Raw genomic sequence first — 20,041 nt, forward strand, 5'->3', positions numbered from 1 at the left:
GCTGCAGGTAATGTATCACTTCTCTTTTATTATGAAGACAATCTCAAACTTGCCTTAGGTGTACCTTCATACTAAAATGTTGTCTGTTAAAGGAATAGTACACCGTAAAATAAATATTTGCTGAAATGTACTCATCCTCAGGCCATCTATGGATGTTTGTTTCTTCGTCAGGTTTGGAGAATGCAGCATTGCATCAGTGTCTCGTCAATGGATGCTCTGTAGTGAATGGGTGCCGTCAGAATGAGCGCTGATAAAAACACCACAATAATCCACAGCACTCCAGTCCAGCAGTCAACAGCGAGTGAAGCCTAAAGCTAAGTGTTTTTAAGCAACACATTCATAATTAAAATGTAACTTTTTCCTATCTGCTTTCTCCAGTGAAAACAAAATCGTCTGAATCCGGAGAGAAATCTGCACAGATAAAGCACTGTTTACAAGCCAAAACAACATTTTTTGGGTTGATTTTGATGTGAGAGACAACAGAGAATGGAAATTTTCGCTGGAGGATGCGTTATTAAGGATTATGGCCAGAAGGGGGTTTAAAGTTGTAAAAATAAACTCTGTAAAGTGCAAAATAAAATGATAGATTTGTTTCTTACACATCTTTTCACTTCACAAGATGTGAACTGATTGGTGTGGATTATTGTGATGTTTCTATCAGCTGTTTGGACTCTCAATCTGACGGCACCCATTCACTGCAGAGCATCCATTGATGAGCAAGATGAGATGATACATTTTTCCAAATCTGTTCCCATGATCAAACAAACTCTTACATTTTGGATTATTTTAGTGTCATTCAGATACTAGTTTTTTTTTTTAGCTTTTATATTTGACTATTTCCTGTCTGCATTTTAATTTTTGTTCACGCTGTAGTAATGTTGTTCTATTTCTGTCATTCTGTTATGAAAATTCATAGTTTCTTAAATTTAATTGAAATGTTCACATCAAGTTACAGTAAATGAAAATCACACGTTATTTTGGCAACTAGATGAAATAAAATGTTTAATTTGTTTTTCAAATATATATTTTATTTATATAACTGCTTAATTATTTTCAAGTAATAAAAGTATTATTATTTATGGTTATAGTTGGATCACATGAGCTCGATTTAACAGAACAGACATTCTTGCAAGAGAACGAACCCTTCCAGTTTCTTCTTATTTTGTTTTTCAGGGTTAAAGAGTTATTTGATAATAATTGCTATCTAATATGCATTTATGGATAATTACACAAAATCACGGCTGCTCAGCTGACAATAGACTGCATTAGAATACTAATTACATCAATCAAACTCAAAAGTGATTTGTGCAAGGAAGCCTTCATCAACGACAAAAGTGTTTCATTAGGAAAGAGCACACAAAGACAATACTGATTCAATGCTTGTCTAATTATCATTATTGGGTTGTTCGGAGTAGTTTGAAAGAGTGAGCGAGTGTGTGGATCAACGGCAATAAATCCATACCTTCATGATAAAATGTTGTCTGTTAAAGGAAAAGTTCACTCTAAAATAAATATTTGCTGAAATGCACTCCTCCTCAGGCCATCCAAGATGTTCGTTTCTTCTTCATCAGCAATGAATGCCTAGCAGTGAATGGGTGCCGTCAGAATAAGACACCAGACAGCTGATGAAAACATCACAATAATTCTCAAGTAATCCATCAACTAACAACAAAGTGTTTTAAGCAAGAAATTCATAATTAAAATGTAACTTTTTCCCCCCAATTGCTTTCTCCAGTGAAAAAACTGGACTGAATCAGGAGAGAAATCTGCAGAGATCAAGCACCGTTCACAAGCCAAAACAGCTCTAAACTAATTTTTGGGTTGATTTTGATGTGAGAGACAACAGAAAATGTATTATTTTATAACTTTTTTTGTTATTTTGAACAAAGTATTTTTAATCCATGATATTTTGATTGTTTTTTTTTCCAAATGTGGATTTTCTTTCAGTGATCTGTCAATATGCACACAAATAATCCTTTAAAATCCCTATGAAGACTCTCAAATATTACCATATTAGTACCATGCCCAAATAAAACGCCTGGTGTAATGATACTTTGTCTGTGTCTATTTGAAACAATGTTGCACCCTAGATGTCGCTGTGTGCTTCCCCACGTGATTAAGCACGTTTCTCCTCCAGATTCCCACAATGCCTCGTGTTTACCTCCGCTCTGACAGCAGAGACACTGCTCGCTGGCTCTTCTAGTCCCCAGCTGGACCCCTGCATGCGCTGGAACACCCCCGTTCACCGGCGAGCCCCGCGCAGCTCAGCGGCCGAGCACCGGAGACTGTCGCCGGCTCGGGAGTGTTAATGTTCTCCGCGGTGGGCTTGGACACTTCCTCGCTCTTCATCTGAGGTGAGCGCTCGTGGAAGTCACACACACACACACACACAGGGAGATCGTTCTCGTGCACTGCGGCACTGAAGCTCAACTTGACGCTTTTCCGTGTGATTTCAAGCGCAACTGTATCATGTTCCAGAACGCGTCGCACTGCGCTTCTAAACGCTTTAGTTTAACACGTCATGTTTAATAACGCGAATGCAAGGTGTACGGAATCTATTATACTAGTTTTGAGATTAATTCCAGTAATTTGTAAAGCGTCTTAATGTCTCTAGACAGTTTAAAGGTTCTCTTACATGAAAAATTGTCCAGCTACAAAATGCTATTATAGGTGCTACATAATAAACTAGGATAAGTTTGAGTTGTTAAGCATTGTTGCAAAAAACAAAGACAAAATATTGCGTAAATGAAATGCCATGTTCATTAACGTTTCAGAAAAAAGAACAATAATTATAGAAATTTGTGTAAACTATGGTTATCATGAATGATAACACTAGTTTGTCAAGCTAAACTGTTTTACGCCTTCCTTCTGTTACGTCACAGCAGTCCCCGAAGAATCGGGCTTAATGATTCGCGAAACGAATCGTTCATTTGAGTCGGATCTTTTTAAATGAACCCTTCGAGCCGGTTGTAACGGTCTGAACGATTCGTTCCCGAATGATTCATTCAGTGATCGAGACAGGTGTTTGATTCGTGATACGCTGAGGACCGATAAGTTAGTTAGCTGAAAGATCATCTTATTGCATTTTATTTTATCTTATTTCGGAATATAAATGGTTTAAATAATAATAATAATAATAATAATAATAAAAAAAATATATATATATATATATATATATATATATATATATATATATATATATATATATATATATACACACATAATATATATATATTTAAACGCCCACACTTTTGTGGCCAAGAGTATATGAACTGAACTGGAACCCATGCATTTACAATAAACATCCTTATTGATTGCAGTTGTTAGTGTGTGTGTGTGTGTGTGTGTGTGTATGGTTTAATAAAGAATTTTCTTATGATTCAGATCTCAAGATTTCATATCAGTGTCCGTTTTTCTTTTCTTTTCTTGATCAGTTTAACCTAAGCTGCAATATTATAATACTGTATTACGTATTCGCCTCATATTTGTTAGATTTGCTTTGATTAATTTAGTCTTCGTGCTGGTTGACTGTCAGCAGAGTTATTAGAAAGTAATTATAAATAATTAGTTGAATTGTGTGGTACGACTTGCGACCGTTGAGCACTAAGATATTTGGGTAAATGTTCAGAGTGAAGCGACGTGATGCATTTAAACTGTTGTTAACTATGCTTTATGATCATTTTAATATTCAGGCAGGTGTGCTCTTGGTGGAGCAGTAATTGAATCGCTCCCTGTCTTCTTGTTTTCTCTGTGCTCTGTAGGTTTCAGTGTTTTTGGGGTGCGGAGCGCGTGAGTGTCGGATCACATCTGTATGATTCACATGTAAAGCACAAGAGAAATGCACAACCACCGGCGGGTATCAGTGCATGACAGTTATAGGCCTCGTTGTCAATAATATGATTTCTTGTGAATCAAAGTTTGGCTTGTTTAGTCTCCGTGGGAAGCAGAGAGCTAATTCTGATATTGTGCAAACCACAGCTGTTTCTGTTGAATGCGAGCTCTTTGTTGCAGAGCGTTATCGATCGAAAGCAGTGCGTGTTACACTTCTGTCATTCTTTCATCCAGTCACTTCTCTCTCTGTCAGAGATGCAAACCTCTTAAATCTTCTCTTAGAGACTTTGAGAAATGCAGGAACAGTGATGAGGACCAGAGCTTTCCTTTCTCAAATAGCTACAAAAGTAAATCATTTGTGCATTATGTTCAGAGACTTCTAATGATATACATTAATTTCTGTGTGATTAACAGACTAAAAATTAAGTTGCAATTCATAGAGATGCACCAAAGTGATTTGTTTACTGTTCAAAAGCTGAACACGCACACACACACACACACACACACACACACACACACAAAAGGGCAATAACATTTGTGTAATTAAGCTTGTATGCTGTCAATGCTGTTGTTTTCTTCTGATAAATTCAACCATATTACATTTTGTGACTGATATCTTAAACGAGCACTTTTTGATTATTGATTATTGATCACTGCTGACATGTTTGTCTAGTGTATCCATCCACATAGTGTGCATGAAATGTTGACAATTATTCACACATAATCAATTCTATTTAATCATTAAAAGTCGCCGTTTCTCAATGAAAGAAAAATGAGTTTTCAGTTTTGGCTACAGCTGTGTATTGCAGTACAATGTGTTTCATAATACAGAGGTTATGATGCATTATATTAAGATAATGGAAGAAAATTAGTATATAGCAAAAATGTTATTTAAATATATACATATATAATAGAGAGAGAGAACAGTTATATATGTAAGTAAACTATATATTGTTAAATATTCTTATTCTGATGTATTCTATATTATTATGATCAGATGCTTTCCTAACTGCTTATTTTCTTATAGCTGTCATTTTTGTAGTGTGGTTATTTTGTTATTGAGTGGAACGAGTGCAGCATATATATTTTAGGGACCTTTGAAATCAGTTTTATTTTTTTTATTTTTTTTAAATTGCAATTTTCCCGGTTTAAATTTTTCTGCATTATTATTATTTTTAAACATTACTCTGTTTTAATGGTTAAATTCACTTGAATTGATTGAAAAGCGTGTTTAATTACCTGAAATCATTATACTCTAATGCAATTTTAAAAGTTGTATTAAATTTAGTAAAATAATGTTGTTTATAGGGGCCTTTTTCATAAATTCTGTTTTTATTAAATTTAACAATTTTCTGTGTGTTCTTAATTTTAATTGTATCTGGTTTAAATTAAATTTAAATAAATATTTAAAAGCATCTGTAATCACCAGAATTCATAAAAACATTAATTTCCTTTCATTTGTTTTTCTTTCTGTTGTGTATATATATAAAAAAAAAAGAGTGTACTTTTTTGTAGCCGAATTTAAAGTGCACCATTAATAATTCATGTTCTCCACTGCACATTTATGACAGAGTGAATGAAGTCTGATTTATGAATCATTCTTTGGAGTCGAATCTTTTAATTGAATCAGACACTTTTCAAAGAACCTGTTTGAGCTTCATGCACTAGTTTTAGTTGTGAACGTCTCACAGCGATGCTTTCATTTCATTCCAGCGTCTTTCTATCGGTTTTATCATCCCAGCATCTCTCTAGTCCTTCATCCTGTGTTTCACCTGGTCCGAGATACATTTGTGACCTTCCTCAAAGCCACTAAGCCTCTCCTCCTTCTCTTCATCTGAGCTTTATCAGAGCTGTAGAAGGCATTGTGTTCCTCTGATTCTTGTGTTGCACTGTAGTCTGTTCTTGTAGAGCTCAATTTGCTGCTCTTAGCACTCTGTGCAGAGAAGACTTAGATCAAATCCTGGCTTAGATGAAACTCCCGCCTGGTGTTTGACTAAAGGAAGTCGGGGATCAGCGGTGAATGTGTTTACTTCCTTACGCCTGTTTGATGTTCGGCTGTTCCAGAGGAAATTACTGGAGTGTTTAAATGCATCTTTGTGTATCATTTTATCCCGCCTTATAGCATTCAAAGAGATGTTTAACGGCGAGAGGGTTTGGATACCAGTCACATAAAGGGATTTAATTCACATTTACCAGCTTAGAAGAACTATTAAAGTGTTGCACTCAACATATATGGCTCAATGCAATGTTTGTAAGAGCGCCACAGAATCTAGATAAAGATGCATTTCTCATCAGAATGCAGTAAACGCACACACACACTCGTGTCTAAGTGGAGCACGTTTGCACAACTCAAAGGTTGGCTCTGTTCAGTCAAGGACCGAGCGTTCATGAGCGCTCCGGTGACTTCTCTGTCTGTTTTGTTGGTTTATGTTGTATTGCGTTGTCGTTGAGAGATAGTCGGTGTCATTTGAATATTCTTTCAAGCAGAAATGCAATGCACAAAGCTCGCTCCTCTCTCTCTCTTTTCTCTCTTTTCTCTCTCGTTTCTCTTTGACATTCCTGTGATAAGGTAATCAACGAACCATGGCTGGTCATTGAGTGGAAGGTGTGTGTGTTTAATACTAAAAGCTTCCTGTCACTGACGAATTCGTTGTAGGAATTTGCTGTTCGTCGTTTCATTGAAGAAGCTCTTACATGGGGAACCGTTTTTGACATCTTAATTTAACATTTTAAGACAGAATAGACTTGATTTCTGGATGGAATCATTAACGAGTTGTCAAGATATTTTCAAGGCCTTGATAACGGCATAAAAGCATGCATTTATCAGTTATTTAGATTGCAAAAAATATTTTTGAATTTGTAATTAAATAATGATTTTATAATGATTTAGTCGTATAATATTAATTATTAGTGCACCCCAAAAGCATTTGAACATTTAAGTCATAGATGCATCTGTTTGTTTTATTTTCATTTATTTTAAAACAAAATGTTGAAGAAAGTTGCATTTGATGGAAAAAAAAAAAAAATGACACTGAGCAAAAATGTCGAAGTTTTTATTAATGACCAACATTCATTTAGATCAAATGTGTTTATAAAAGTAAATCACAGTTACAGATCTAAAACTACTGTCCAGTAACACTCTTCTGAAGCTGAATGCACATATGAATGTAGGTAGTAACAGAAAATCAAGAAAAGCTAGTCTTAAAACGGCTTGAATGCATAAAAAATTACTTAGAAGCGTCTGAAAATAACCGTCAGATGAAGAGAAGACGTGAACAGTGAGCTGCTGCTGAGCAACAGGAATAAAGCACACATTAAAAAAAGCAATGATATTTCAGTGTTCAGCGCACCTGCTTTACTTCTTCTAACTCATGACAGCCGCAGTGATGAATTTATAAAATCTGATTATTTATTAGGCTTGATCACAGCTCATGCTAATGTTCAGCTTGACTGAGTGTGATGTTGCTCTAATAAGACATAAATAGGACACAATCTCAAGGTGCATTTTTAAAAGTTGAATTTCTTTTAACTTGACAGTGTCTTAAAAATGTGCCCATCCTGCAAGAGATGCTTGAAAAGCAGCAATATGGCACACTGGTCAAATACGTCTGTCTGATGCATGTACAAGAAAGAAAGAAAGAAAGAAAAAGGCAGTGCAAGACAACTTGTTCTCGGTGATCCAACTTCCAGAACGCAAATGTGATATTGACTTCATATAACAATAAAAAAAAATAAAAAACCAAGGTTAACACTGAGTTACATTTCAGACACAATGTTGTCTTTTGCTTTTGGCTTCACCAGTGAAAATGGTTCTGAACAAATCCAGAGAACAACATTTGTGCACTTTTTTTTTTTTTTTTTTTTTTGGCAAACCAATATAATATTGTTTTTGATTTGGGGGTGAAATATAACCTGGAAATTGCCCATTGCTGGTTCTGCTTCTAAAGACATGAATGAGAAACACAAATGTCCTTTGGCATATTGAAATGTTGTAGAGTAGATTTTACATTAAAACGACAATGTATGATCTTTTTTTAGTGCTGCAGTGTAAATGTCAGTCAGGCGACAGGGAACATTAATGAAAGCAGAAGTTTTACCGAGATGACACTTGTGCAAATATCTCTAAGACGAGACATTTATGACTCTAGCAGTCCTCTGATTCATTAAACTCAACGAATCCACGGACATTGAGCTGCTACTCTGCTCGTTCTGGCCTGATCCTGGATTGACCTTCTTTTGATTGCTGGACTGAAATTGTAGGCCTCACAAATGTTGTTTTCGTCAAGACTCATTCTGTTCATGCATTCGTGTTTTCAAGTGGGGGTTCGTAATTGCGATGGAAAACATTGAAACATTACGGTTTGCTCCGGACTGTTGAAGATTTCCGCTGCTGGTCTGATTAAATTATGCATATGTACACATGTATAATCAGGACTACTTTAACAAATCAACTGAGCTGTGCAGTGCTGCATTTTTAAGGATTTATTCCAGCTTTGAGAGAAACTAGATATTACGCATTTTTAAAGTGATACTGGAAGTGGCCTAGTTTCTTTTTTTTCTTCACATTTGTCTGCCGGTTCAAGTGCAAATCCATAAGAAGACTTTGCGGAAATGTTGAAAAGATAACTGTGAAATATTGACAAGATCAGGTGCCTGCAGATGGAAGTGCTGTTCCCTGATGAAAGCTGAAACCCAAGTAATGGTCTGATCCTGTGATCTTGCATTGTTACTGCTTGGGTAGACTTCATCTCCAATTCTAAAGTATAGCTGAGTAAATTTCAACTTAAATGTTTGACTTGATAATTTTTCTTGTGAAGTAAATACATGAATGAAGAAATAGCTAAAATATTAAGCATCATGGGTGTATATTTACTGAGTAATACTCTATTTGTAGAGTTCAGTTTTCATCTGAGATTCGGAGCCAAATTATAGGATGGCCAAAAAGACTTTAGAAATGATGGCAGCAGGATTGTTTTAGTTATTTTACATAGAGATTGGTAGGTCTATAAGTGAAATATGTTGACTGTAGCAATCTGTTGCAATATATGGCAATGGTTACCATTAAAAAATGGTAAAAAGCTCCAAAGTTTGCATGTCTTAATAAACTTTCCTTCTGGCATCTTTATCATATATGGTTCAATCCCAGATGCACCTCTCTGTTCAGATTGTTGGATAATAACCATATGCTAGTTTCGAAACCAAAAGGTTTCATGTTGTATACAGCTGATACTTATTGTTTTACAAGGGGAATGTCTGAAACTAGAAATGTATCTGGAACCATATAAGGGCTTTTCTCCCATTTTTGAATGGTCACCATTGGCATATGATGCCAAAAAGATTGCTAAACTCCCAAGATTTTTCTAGTAGACCTACCATTTTCTGTGTAAATATAATTTAACAATGCTGCCATCTTTCTGAAGTGATTTTTAGCATCCTGTAATTTGAATCTCTGTTGAAAACTTGTCATTTCAGCCTTCTACAAAATAAAGGGTTACTCAGTAAAGATACATGCATTACATTTTAATATTTTGGCTTTCATCTCTATGCATGTTTATCTATCTTCTGAAATTTGACCTGGGACGATTCTGAAATTTGGTCGATTTGACACAATGACCCTACTGTCTAAGAGGATAGTGACGGTTCAATAATACGCAACTTATTTCGAATCGAATCCATTTACAAAATTTGAACCACACTCTTTATTTTTTATTTTGTGAGAACTGGTACAACAAGAATCTTCTTTCAAAAGCTAAGCCACTGAAAATCCTACGATTATCTCCAAGAATTTCAAATGATGTTCTCGTTTTTAGAGAGAGATGTTCTAATTGGAGGTTTTCTCCAATTCTCCAAACTCTTGACATTTGGCAACTCCAATTATAAAAGCCTGTGTAGCCAATGCAAAATAATGCCAAAGTCACAAGAAAATGATTTTTTTTTGTATAAATAACCAGCGGGCAAATGTGCTTAATTGGCAGAGCAGAAATCATAATCACTTTTGAAATACGAATTATAAGAAAACATTTTTGCTTTAAATGTACCTTTCGCACTAACTCACATTAGTATGTACGACAAGATGGCTCTCATGAATGCGTTGGCCAAGCATTTGCATTTGTATGCTTGCACAGAGTGTTCCTGGCCTTAGTTTGAGAGTACGACTGTCCAAGCAGACCAAAAAAATCTGATAAGTGGGTGGAATAATGTGATGAGGGTCCTTACTGCAGACTTGGACACATTTCATGTGGGCACGTTGAACATATGTGGTTGGTTGACTTTAAGGAGGATTTCCCCCGCAGACCTGTCCTCTTTTTAAAGCTGCACTTTCCTCCCATGATGGTTTCGACGTCACTTCCATTACGTCCAGTGAGTGTCAGAGCCGAGGCATTTGAGACGTCTTCATCTCATCCATATGAAAGCAGTGCCATGAGAGGGTTTCTGCACTAGTTTGAGACGTGCACTATTTTGAATAATATAAACTGTTGATTTTTTAAGTGCTGTTGGAGGTAGACCTGCATGGCTCGGCCAAAGTGGGGTTTTTAATAATAATAAAAAAAAATCAGTTGTCTCTGGATAAAACTATATTGATATGCACTGTCTCAGAACATTTTGTGTTCATCCTTTAATTTAAATTGTAAAATGTTTAGTCCGTTTTAAATTCCAGCAGGCAACGATCTGGAATTTAAAAACGGAATATTTTACCCAAAAATGAAAATTTAATCCCCTTCAGACCTTCCAAGATGTAGATGAGTTTGTTTCTTCATCAGATTTGGAGAAATGTAGCATTGCATCACTTGCTCAGCGATGGATGCTCTGCAGTGAATGGGTGCCGTCAGAATGAGAGTCCAAACAGCTGATAAATACATCACAATAATCCACAGCACTCCAGTCCATCAGTTAACATCTGGAGAAGCCAAAATCTGTGTGTTTGTTTGAATATGTAGTAATTACGTTTATTTATTTTTTTTAAGTTGCTTCTAGCTAAAATAGATTTTAGATTCTAAATTTGCTTCTTACAAACACACAGATTTTGGCTTTTCAAGATGTTAATTGAAACTTGTGGATTATTGTGATGTTTTTATCTTCTCACTGGACTCTCATTCTGACGGCACCCATTCACTGCACAGCATCGATTAGTGGGCAAGTGATGGAATGCTAAATTTCTCCAGATCTGATGAAGAAACAAACAAATCTACATCTTGTGAAGCCTGAGGACCGTAAGATCAAATTAATTCATGTTTGGGTGAACTATTCCTTTAAGTCAGATAGCTTATTAAAATAACATCATGTCTCTTCTCAACAAGCTGCTTGATTAAAGATATTATTCATGTTTGTGCAAGATGAGTAACATGCCAACAATTGAATCATGTTCGAGGTTGTTCAGATCCCGAACACTTGGAAGCAGTGCTACTGTAACAGTGAAGCTTACCGTAATGAATGTTACCGTTGGATCTTATAATAGAACAATCACAGTTCCCAAGTTACGGGCTTTAGTTATATTTAGCACATTTATTTCCTCATTCTCAGCCAGTTTTTCATGGGTTTTAGTGCTTGGGGGTGGTGTTGAGTTACTGTGATATTGCTTTTTTCTGCTTTCAGTGTTGTTGAAGTGCCTGACAGGAGAAAACATCACACCCTGACCTCAGCGGAACCGGTTTTGAAAGCCACACATGCTGTCCTTTACAAACGCCATTATAATGTTTGAAACAATAGCTCCGTTTAGCAGACATTTGTTTTCTGTCTCGGCTGGTGTTTTATTTGTTCATCTTGTAGAAGGGCCAGTCGTGTCTCTCATCACTAAAGATTGTTGACCCTCAAGGGCAGTCAGAAAATAAGAGAGATGTAGATGTGAATGTCAGTGTCAGCGATCAATAGGGGGCTGTTTGGTAGTCTTCATCGGCTCATCAGAACAGGCTTGGCCTTTGATAAACACACTCTTTGTATTCATGTTCGTTTAATATAGTTTTTATACAATTTTCAAGAAAAGTTCCAATTGGTTGACTGTAGTAAATGACAACCGCAAAGTAAATAGTACTGTTAGAACTTTTTACGTTTTAACCATTCTCCAAATATTCTGAATTAATGTATAATGTCAAATAGTTATTTACTCATTCTCAGGCCATCCAAGATTTATAGTGTTTCTTCATCAGATTCGGAGAAATGTAGCATTGCATCAGTGTCTCATCAATGGATGCTCTGCAGTGAATGGGTGCCGTCAGAATGAGAGTCCGAACAGCTGATAAAAACATCACAATAATCCACACCACTCCAGTCCAGCAGTTAACAGTGTTTGTAAGAAACAAAATGAATTCAGACATTTCAACTTTAAACAGTCACTTTTAGCCTAATAAAGAGTCCGTAATCTAAAATAAAACTTTCTCCAGTTAAAAAAAATCTTTTTTTATCATGGAGAGGACTTGTATTTTAGTCGGAAACGCTCACAAACATGTCTCTTTTCATCTTCTCCAGATGTTAACTGATGGACTGGAGTGTTGTGGATTATTGTGATGTTTTTATCAGCTCTCATTCTGACGGCACCCATTCACTGCAGAGCATCCATTGCTGAGACACTGATGCAATGCTACATTTCTCCATTTCTCTGTTTTGATGTAGTAACACACTCATCTATATCTCAAATGGCCAGAGGATGAGTCAAATTTCAGCAGGTTTTCAGTATTGGGTGAACTATTCCTTGAACTGTGTTGACAAAAATAAAGTCCTTCATTCAAACCGCTATGTATAATTTTGTTCAGATCCCTGACCCTTGGTACGAGCAATACCCTTGCGAAAGCGCCGCTTGCTTTAGCCAGCACTAATGCTGATGTTTTTTATAGGAGCCATGTTCAGTGTTTGGACACTGCAGCTCATCAACACAAATATAGGCTGTGCTTTTTAATCAGCGATCTCTTTTCCCTGAAGGGTTGTACTTGAGAGCCTGATAATTTATGCGTTATAGTCATTCAGCCGCGATAATCCGTATCAGGGTCTCAGAGAATCACCTCCTGTCGTCTCAAGCGAGAGCTCCATGCTCTAATTGGCCTCCCACTGTCTATTGCAGAGGCGGTGTGATTGAGCAACAGAGCGATGGCTATCCCACTGGTCTTTAAGCCACGGCTCCTGGAAACACGAGCGGTCAGGTACCACCATTATATTCACTTCACGAAATTCATTAGAGTTCATCCTCGGACGAAATTGAATCGTGCAATTGATCTCGCAGTCATTCGGACATCTATCTAAAGTTTTATAAGTCACAAAGTTCATGCATTTTAAAATGAAGGTCATGACAGTCAAAATGTTTTTTTTTTCACAGTGCAATTTCACATAGTGGAAATAATAAGCTTTGTTTGCATGACATGGCAATCTGCATAAATCTCTTCAACAATGCATGCGTCTTTGCATACAGTCGTGCTGATTTGTTTGCATTGGCACTGTGTGCAGATAAAGACGTTTATCCTGCATTGTGCTTCAATCGCTCGCTCTCGTTCAGCATCTGTGTACCGCTCTGCTTTCAGATCCTCTTAAACTTGAACACTGGTACACTTTTTTTTTCTCTTGCTTGAAATCATGGGAATGAAGAAAGTGACTGTTGTCGATCCCTAGAGAGATATAAATATAGCAACATTAAAAGACTCATTCTTTCAAACCCTGAAGGAGAAGTTCACACAGATACACAGATGCGACGTGTGGGTGCCTTTGCTATTTATAACAGTCTGATTCGAATCACAGACCTATATCTTTCTGACTAACTTGAGTTGTTTGACATACTTCAGGTCAGGATGTGGGTTATCCAGATTGATTGATGCTATTTTTATTTTCTATTATTTTAACAATCATCATAAATTAGATAATTCATGCTCAAAGAATTCATGCTGTGAAATCAGATATTGCATTAATGTGGAAATGGTACTTTTAAAATCTTTTAGTAGGCTCCTCCCCCTGGTGGGCGGTGTAAAGTGTCATCTTTACATCTTTACATCTTTAAAAAAAATTATAATCTTGACAAAATCCATATCATTGGTTTTAATATTCCATATTTGGCAGTTATTGGTAATAGAAGTAATATTGTGATCGAAATGTATAAATCTGGGACAGGAAAATGCATTAAAAAAGGTTATTTTTTTGATGTAGTGCCTTAAAAAAATTCATAAATACCTTAATTGTTTTGATATAATTTGGAATATTACTCATTTAGATGTATAGCTTTGATTTTATAGCAATTTTTATAAAAGACGTATATATATTGAAAGAAATCTTTCTTTATGGTTAATTTAAGCCTCTTTAACTTTTTTTTATACTTCTTTTTTTCCTCTCTTTTGCATTTGCGAATTAAACGACGTGGCGTTGGACGGGAAAATGCAAACGGCAGCGAACTGAAACTTAAACACAAATTGGCGCAAATGCATTTGCTAATTGCGATCAGCGGCGGACTGAAACTAGCAAACACACACACCTTGCGTCACATTGTGCCGTGTGTATGATCGGGCCCTGTATCTTTATTTATCATGCACTTTTTTTTGAGTAACAACTCTGCAGATTATTTTCATATAAGGATAGCTACGTTATAACTGCAAAATAGATATTTTTCAGAAACCCGTATGACCTGCTCTTTAAATGACGGCAGATTTTAGACTATTATGCATAGACTAAAACACAAAAGTCTTTTGCGTTCAACGAAATCTCAGATCCATAAAGCTGATTTAGGGGCTCACCTCTCGGTTATTTTATTGTATGACATTATTTCACTAGACTGCTTCTCTTATTGGAAGTATGATCAAAGAAACGTAGCTTTTGGGAGTATAAGAACCTTAAACAGTCTTACCAACCCCAGTGTCTTGAGGTTAAGAAATTCCAGATCAGCATTGTTTAATTTAAAAGATACGTCAGATGAAAGAGCTCAAGCTCTGTGGGCTTCCGTCAGTATTCAGACAGGTGCCTTTATTATTGTGTTTTTTTGTTTTAAAACAAAGCTTGATGATGAGTTGAAAATGAGCGTGTTTTATTTTTCTGTTCTGTAATTAATATATCCATTGTATCTTTTTTTTTGATCTTGAAAGCTGTATCAATCTAAAACAGTGTATCATCGCACTATCAAATAAGTTTTGTTAGGTTTAAAGCACAGCGGCATCAGTCCGCAGAGTTCATTTGAGTTCGAAAATTGAATTACCAGCCTGCTCCTAACATGATCGAGGGTCTGTCCGAACTCCCCCACCCATAAACAACACATATTTCTCATGGACAGTAAATCAATGTGAATATTAGTCACTGAGGGATCCAGACCATTATTTTGGTGATGAATTCTGAATGCAGTGACATGAAGCAACTATGATGACAAACGCCTGGTTTTCTCTCTCGGGCTGCTCTTTTTTTACGATCTCGTCACGTGACGTGGATCGAAAAACAAAAGTACTAACAGAACTATCATAATCTTTCAGCTAAGCTTTTAAAGCTCCGTGCTCTTTAAAAACACCTGGAAAACCCAGAACAGCTGGCTTCATTTACACATTCAGAGGACTTTTATCAGCCCAGTGCTCTTGCAGAGTGTGAATTTCTTTCTTCTGTGCCACCATCTTTTAGTATCGGATAGGTCTTCTCCATACAATGGTAGATTGCTGTGATCACAGCTATTAAGCTGGCAAAAGAAAATCCACGAAGCATTGTGATTCGGTGGTGATCTTCCCCTTCAGTGAGCTGTTAACACAAGAACTCCTGCAACATTGAATCAGTGAGTTCATGAGAATCAGTTCAGTTCATGAAGCAATCATTTCAGTCTGATTTGTGAACCAGTATAATAAAAATATATAGAGCCTTTATTTCCATTTAACTTTTTCCAAATAATTTTTTCCCCACTTTAATTGTTCTGGATTATTATTGTTGCTGGTCTCTGTTTTAATGGTTGAATTAGCATGTCTAATTAATTGAAATCAGGAAACTTGTACAAGTTAACAGCAATTTATGAAAATGTATCATGAAAAATGGCCCTATGAAATATTTTTATTTTCTTCTAAAATTCTGTTTATTTTTCATTAAATTCTGTGTTTTCTCGTTAAAATTTTTTTTCTGGATTTCGGTGGTTTCAATTAATTTCATTTTTTTTTTTTTACTGTAATAGGGTCCTATAAAATGTTAGTTTTTTTTCTCCAGAAATTTTGTTTTATTTCATTTAATTTTCTTGTAATCAAGTGATTGCATAACATTAATAAAAAAATTTAAAAAAAAAAAAAAAAAAAAAATATATATATATATATATATATATATATATATATATATAACAAAGTGCTGCACAACAGAGGTTTATTCTTAAAATTAAGAAAATGTGATTATTCCTTAAAAATAAACTTTCAACTTTACATTAATATTTTTCTGTCACAATGTCTTCAAGTTAAACCAAACTTTTATTTTGATGTGTAATATGAAATGAAGAAGTTTTTCTCAAATGAAATGCTTGTGAAGTAACTCTCAGAGAAGATCTAGAGATGTTCATTTATTTATGTCCTCGTTTAGTGGAACAGAAGACACTGAAAATATTGCTAGCTTCGTGCACGCTTCAGTAGGTGAATTATGCATCTGTGTCATTCATTCATTCAAAGAGAGACACTGAACATGCAGAATTCATATTTAAATAGTATTTTTTCATTTATTAAAAATTCGATTCATTCTGCATTATACAGTAAAATATATTTTTATGACTGGATTCCATGAAATAATAGGGTGCTAAATATAGCAGCATTTGGTTTGGAACAACATGATGATGAGTTAATAGTGACGCAATATACTAGCTGAATTGGTATTTTTAATTAACACATTGGTTTATACTGATCTGAAGTGCCCCGTATGTTTATATGTTCTAGTATGCCACTTATCAAGCGCGTGCAACTAAACTTTATCTATTAGTGGCATTAAGATAGAGCCTCTTTTCATCCTCCAAATGTTTTATTTTATTTTCTCTTTTTACAAGACAACATTTCGATGTTCACTCTTCAACTCATGATGGAAGAAACAGGTCAGTTTGGTGAAAAATAGTTCTAATATATCCACAGACTCTTTTTTTACTAATGCCAACTCCGTCCGTTTGACACGTTGTAAATGTATTCACCCCTCACCCATATGTGAGGATTTATTGGATTTCGGTATTTTCATTTGTGATGCATGTGTGGTCATCCGTAATAGCCCCGTACGGCTGGTGCTCTTGTCTCCGAGGGGCCAACTAATAGCGGCTGGGATCAGAGCTGAGGGACGGGGGATTGCAGTGATTTAGAGACGTCTCATTTTGCTCTGCTCTCCACAATGACTCTCTAAACTTTGTGGGATTAAATGGCTTGGGTTAAAAGCCCTGAAAAAGTAATTTAGCTGTTTTCCACAGACCGTATGCTCAAGGGTCAGGAAGAATGTTCTTGTCAGACCATTTTTATTATGGCAGCAGTTTCCTGTATTATTCAAACTTGGCCTGTGCACATTGCAGGAGATTTTATTTAAAATCTATACAGTGCCAGTGAACTAAACAAACAGCCATGGCATTAAAACCGCCTGCCTAATATAGTGTAGATCCCCCTCGTTCTGCCAAACCTGCTCTGAAGCATTAAAGATGGGGTCCAGCAAGTTCTGCACGGATTGGATTTGATCTCTTAGATGCTCAGTCGGATTGAGATCTGGGCAGTTTTGGAGGCCAAGGCAACACCTTGAACTCTCTCATGTGTTTAAACCATTCCTGAACAGTGTTTGTATGGTTGCAGGTGCATTATCCTGAGGAACGAGGCCACTGCCTTCAGGGAATACTAGTGACATGAAGGTTGTACATGGTCTTTAGGTAGGTGATGTGTATCAAAGTAACATCCACATGAATGCAGGATCCAAAGTTTCCCAACAGAACATTGACCAGGTCAATGCCTTTTTCCCATAATGCATCTGTTGCCATCTCTTCCACTGGTAAACAATGCAAATGCACAAAAGCATGATTTATTAAACCAGTCAACCTTCTTCTCCTGCTTCATGGTCCAGGGGCTGGATTCACAAAACATTTTGAAGAAAAAAAAAAATTGTTAGAATTTTCTTGTTATACTCTTAAAAATAAAAGTGTCTAAATGGCTCCATAAAGAACCATTCTGTTTCACACAAGGTTATTTTGAACCCCTTAAAAATAAGTGAGATCATACTAAATGCATGTTATATTTTATTAGTACTGTGCTGAGTAAGATATTGTACATAAAAGATGTTTACATAAAGTCCACAAGACAAAAAAAATAATGAAATTATTAAAATAACCCCATTCAAAAGTTTGGGAACCCTTGGTTCTTAGCACTGTGTTCTGTTACCTGATGATCCTCGACCGTCTTTCTGTTTTGTGATGGTTGTGCATGAGTCCCTTGTTTGTTCTGAACAGTTAAACTGAGCAGCGTTCTTCAGAAAAATCTTTAAGGTCCTGCAGATTCTTCAGTTTTCCAGCATCTTTGCAAATTTGAACCCTTTCCAGCAGTGACTTTATGATTTTGAGATGCATCTTTTCACACTGAGGACAAGTGAGGCACTCAAACACAATTATTAAAAAAGATTCAAACATTCACTGATGCTCCAGAAGGAAACAAGATGCATTAAGAGCTGGGGGGTGAAAACTTGAGAAGAAGTTTCAAATATTTTGAATTCTAAATTTCTTAAGACAAAACTTAAGAAGAATTCAAATTATTTAAAGGACTCATAAATAACCTTTTAATGTTAAGATAGCCTCAGACTATCCCCAAAGAGAGTTTATTTGGTTATTTCAAATTAAGTATTTCAAATAAAGTATTGCAAAATAGCACTAGCTACATCCACACATGCTAGGACTGTGTATGAGTTTTCTGAAGTGACAACGATGACTGATAACTTAAACCGTGACTGGTCATGATTATGTGTGATGCAACGTCAACTCTCTGAAAATGATTTCTTAAGATATCTGTGTATCCGGCCCCAATTCTGATGCTCACAGTCCAATTCCAGACACTTGCAGCGGTGGATAAGGGTCATCATGGACACTTTGACCGGGCTGTTGCTACACAGTCTCATTTATAGCCAACTGTGATGCACTGTGTTCTAACACCTTCCAAACTTGAGCAGCATTAAGTTTTCCAGCAATCTGGACTACAGTAGCTCATCTGTTCTCCCCACGTACATCAGTATCCACCGGTCCACCGGTTGTCCTTCCTGCATCACTTCTGTTAGGTACTAACCAATGCATATTGGAAACACCCCACACCCTGCCATTTTGGAGATGCTTTAACCGATGCGCTTGCCCATTATTCCTGCTTCCAACACATTGAAATCAAGAATGCCTCATATATCCCAACCTTTAACACCAATGCTATTGTAATGATATAGTCCATGTGATCTACTTCACCAGTCAGTGGTTTTGATGCTGTGGTTAATTAGTGTATATATGCATATGCATTATATATTCAGCATATAAATATACATTTTCATTGATTATACAGTAGAAAAAACCTCAGTCACAATAATCATCATACTTGGATGTCTCTGGAAAACATGCAGATTTGAATACATTGACATATTGAACTTATGTTCCATCGGCATTACATTAAATGTGCTGTTGACTCTCTAGTCTATTATTGAATGTGTAGTTTATATATGTTACAGTATGCAAACGGTTAACTCCAGCGGCTGTAGTAACCTATTTAAACTGCTATTAATCAGGATGGCAGAAACACTAAAGGTAAATTGAAGTGCTGAAGCCTGTTCCTTGTAAATCAACACACAGTAATCAATGTTTAACCTTTAGGTTTGATCCGTGACATAAATTTACAGTGATTATATAGTAGCTTGACAGGCGAAATTAGCTGCTCCTCTAAGATCTCACCTTGGCATTGTCTCATTACACTAGTGTCAACCTGATATTAATGTGAATATAATTGGGACCTTTGCTAGATGCACTTGGGTTGTAACCCATCAACGCTGAAATGTGTCATAAACTCTCCAGGCCCAATCAATTTTGATTAACAGGCTTGCATAAAAATGAAAATCCTAGAGCCTCTTTAAAACGCACTCAGAAACCATGAGCATGGCCATTATTGCCTTTCTCATTATTTTGGCTGCAATAAATAAATGGCGTATGTGTTAGTAGGCTATAGAACCCCATTACATAACAGCCTTCGGTGCTAATTAATTAGCATGAACATGGGAGAATTTGTTTGTCAGGGCACAATGGATGCATGGGTTTTTTCGCTCCTGG

General features: G+C 36.1%; 1 protein-coding gene across 4 annotated transcripts in view; it reads left to right on the forward strand.

Annotated features, from left to right (window-relative positions):
• The first annotated feature begins 2,131 nt into the window (after positions 1-2,131).
• The window catches only part of LOC127971379 (ecto-NOX disulfide-thiol exchanger 2), a 189,885-nt gene continuing 171,975 nt past the window's right edge, over positions 2,132-20,041 (forward strand). For 3 of the 4 annotated variants that reach the window (XM_052574358.1, XM_052574361.1, XM_052574362.1), the window contains exon 1: positions 2,133-2,354. The gene's annotated coding sequence lies outside the window, so the exon portion shown is untranslated. Of the gene's footprint in view, positions 2,355-20,041 lie in introns of all 4 variants that reach the window. The other variant, XM_052574356.1, reaches the window with a different exon arrangement.

This window comes from Carassius gibelio, chromosome B14 (assembly GCF_023724105.1).
Source record: "Carassius gibelio isolate Cgi1373 ecotype wild population from Czech Republic chromosome B14, carGib1.2-hapl.c, whole genome shotgun sequence".
Taxonomy (NCBI): Eukaryota; Metazoa; Chordata; class Actinopteri; order Cypriniformes; family Cyprinidae; genus Carassius; species Carassius gibelio.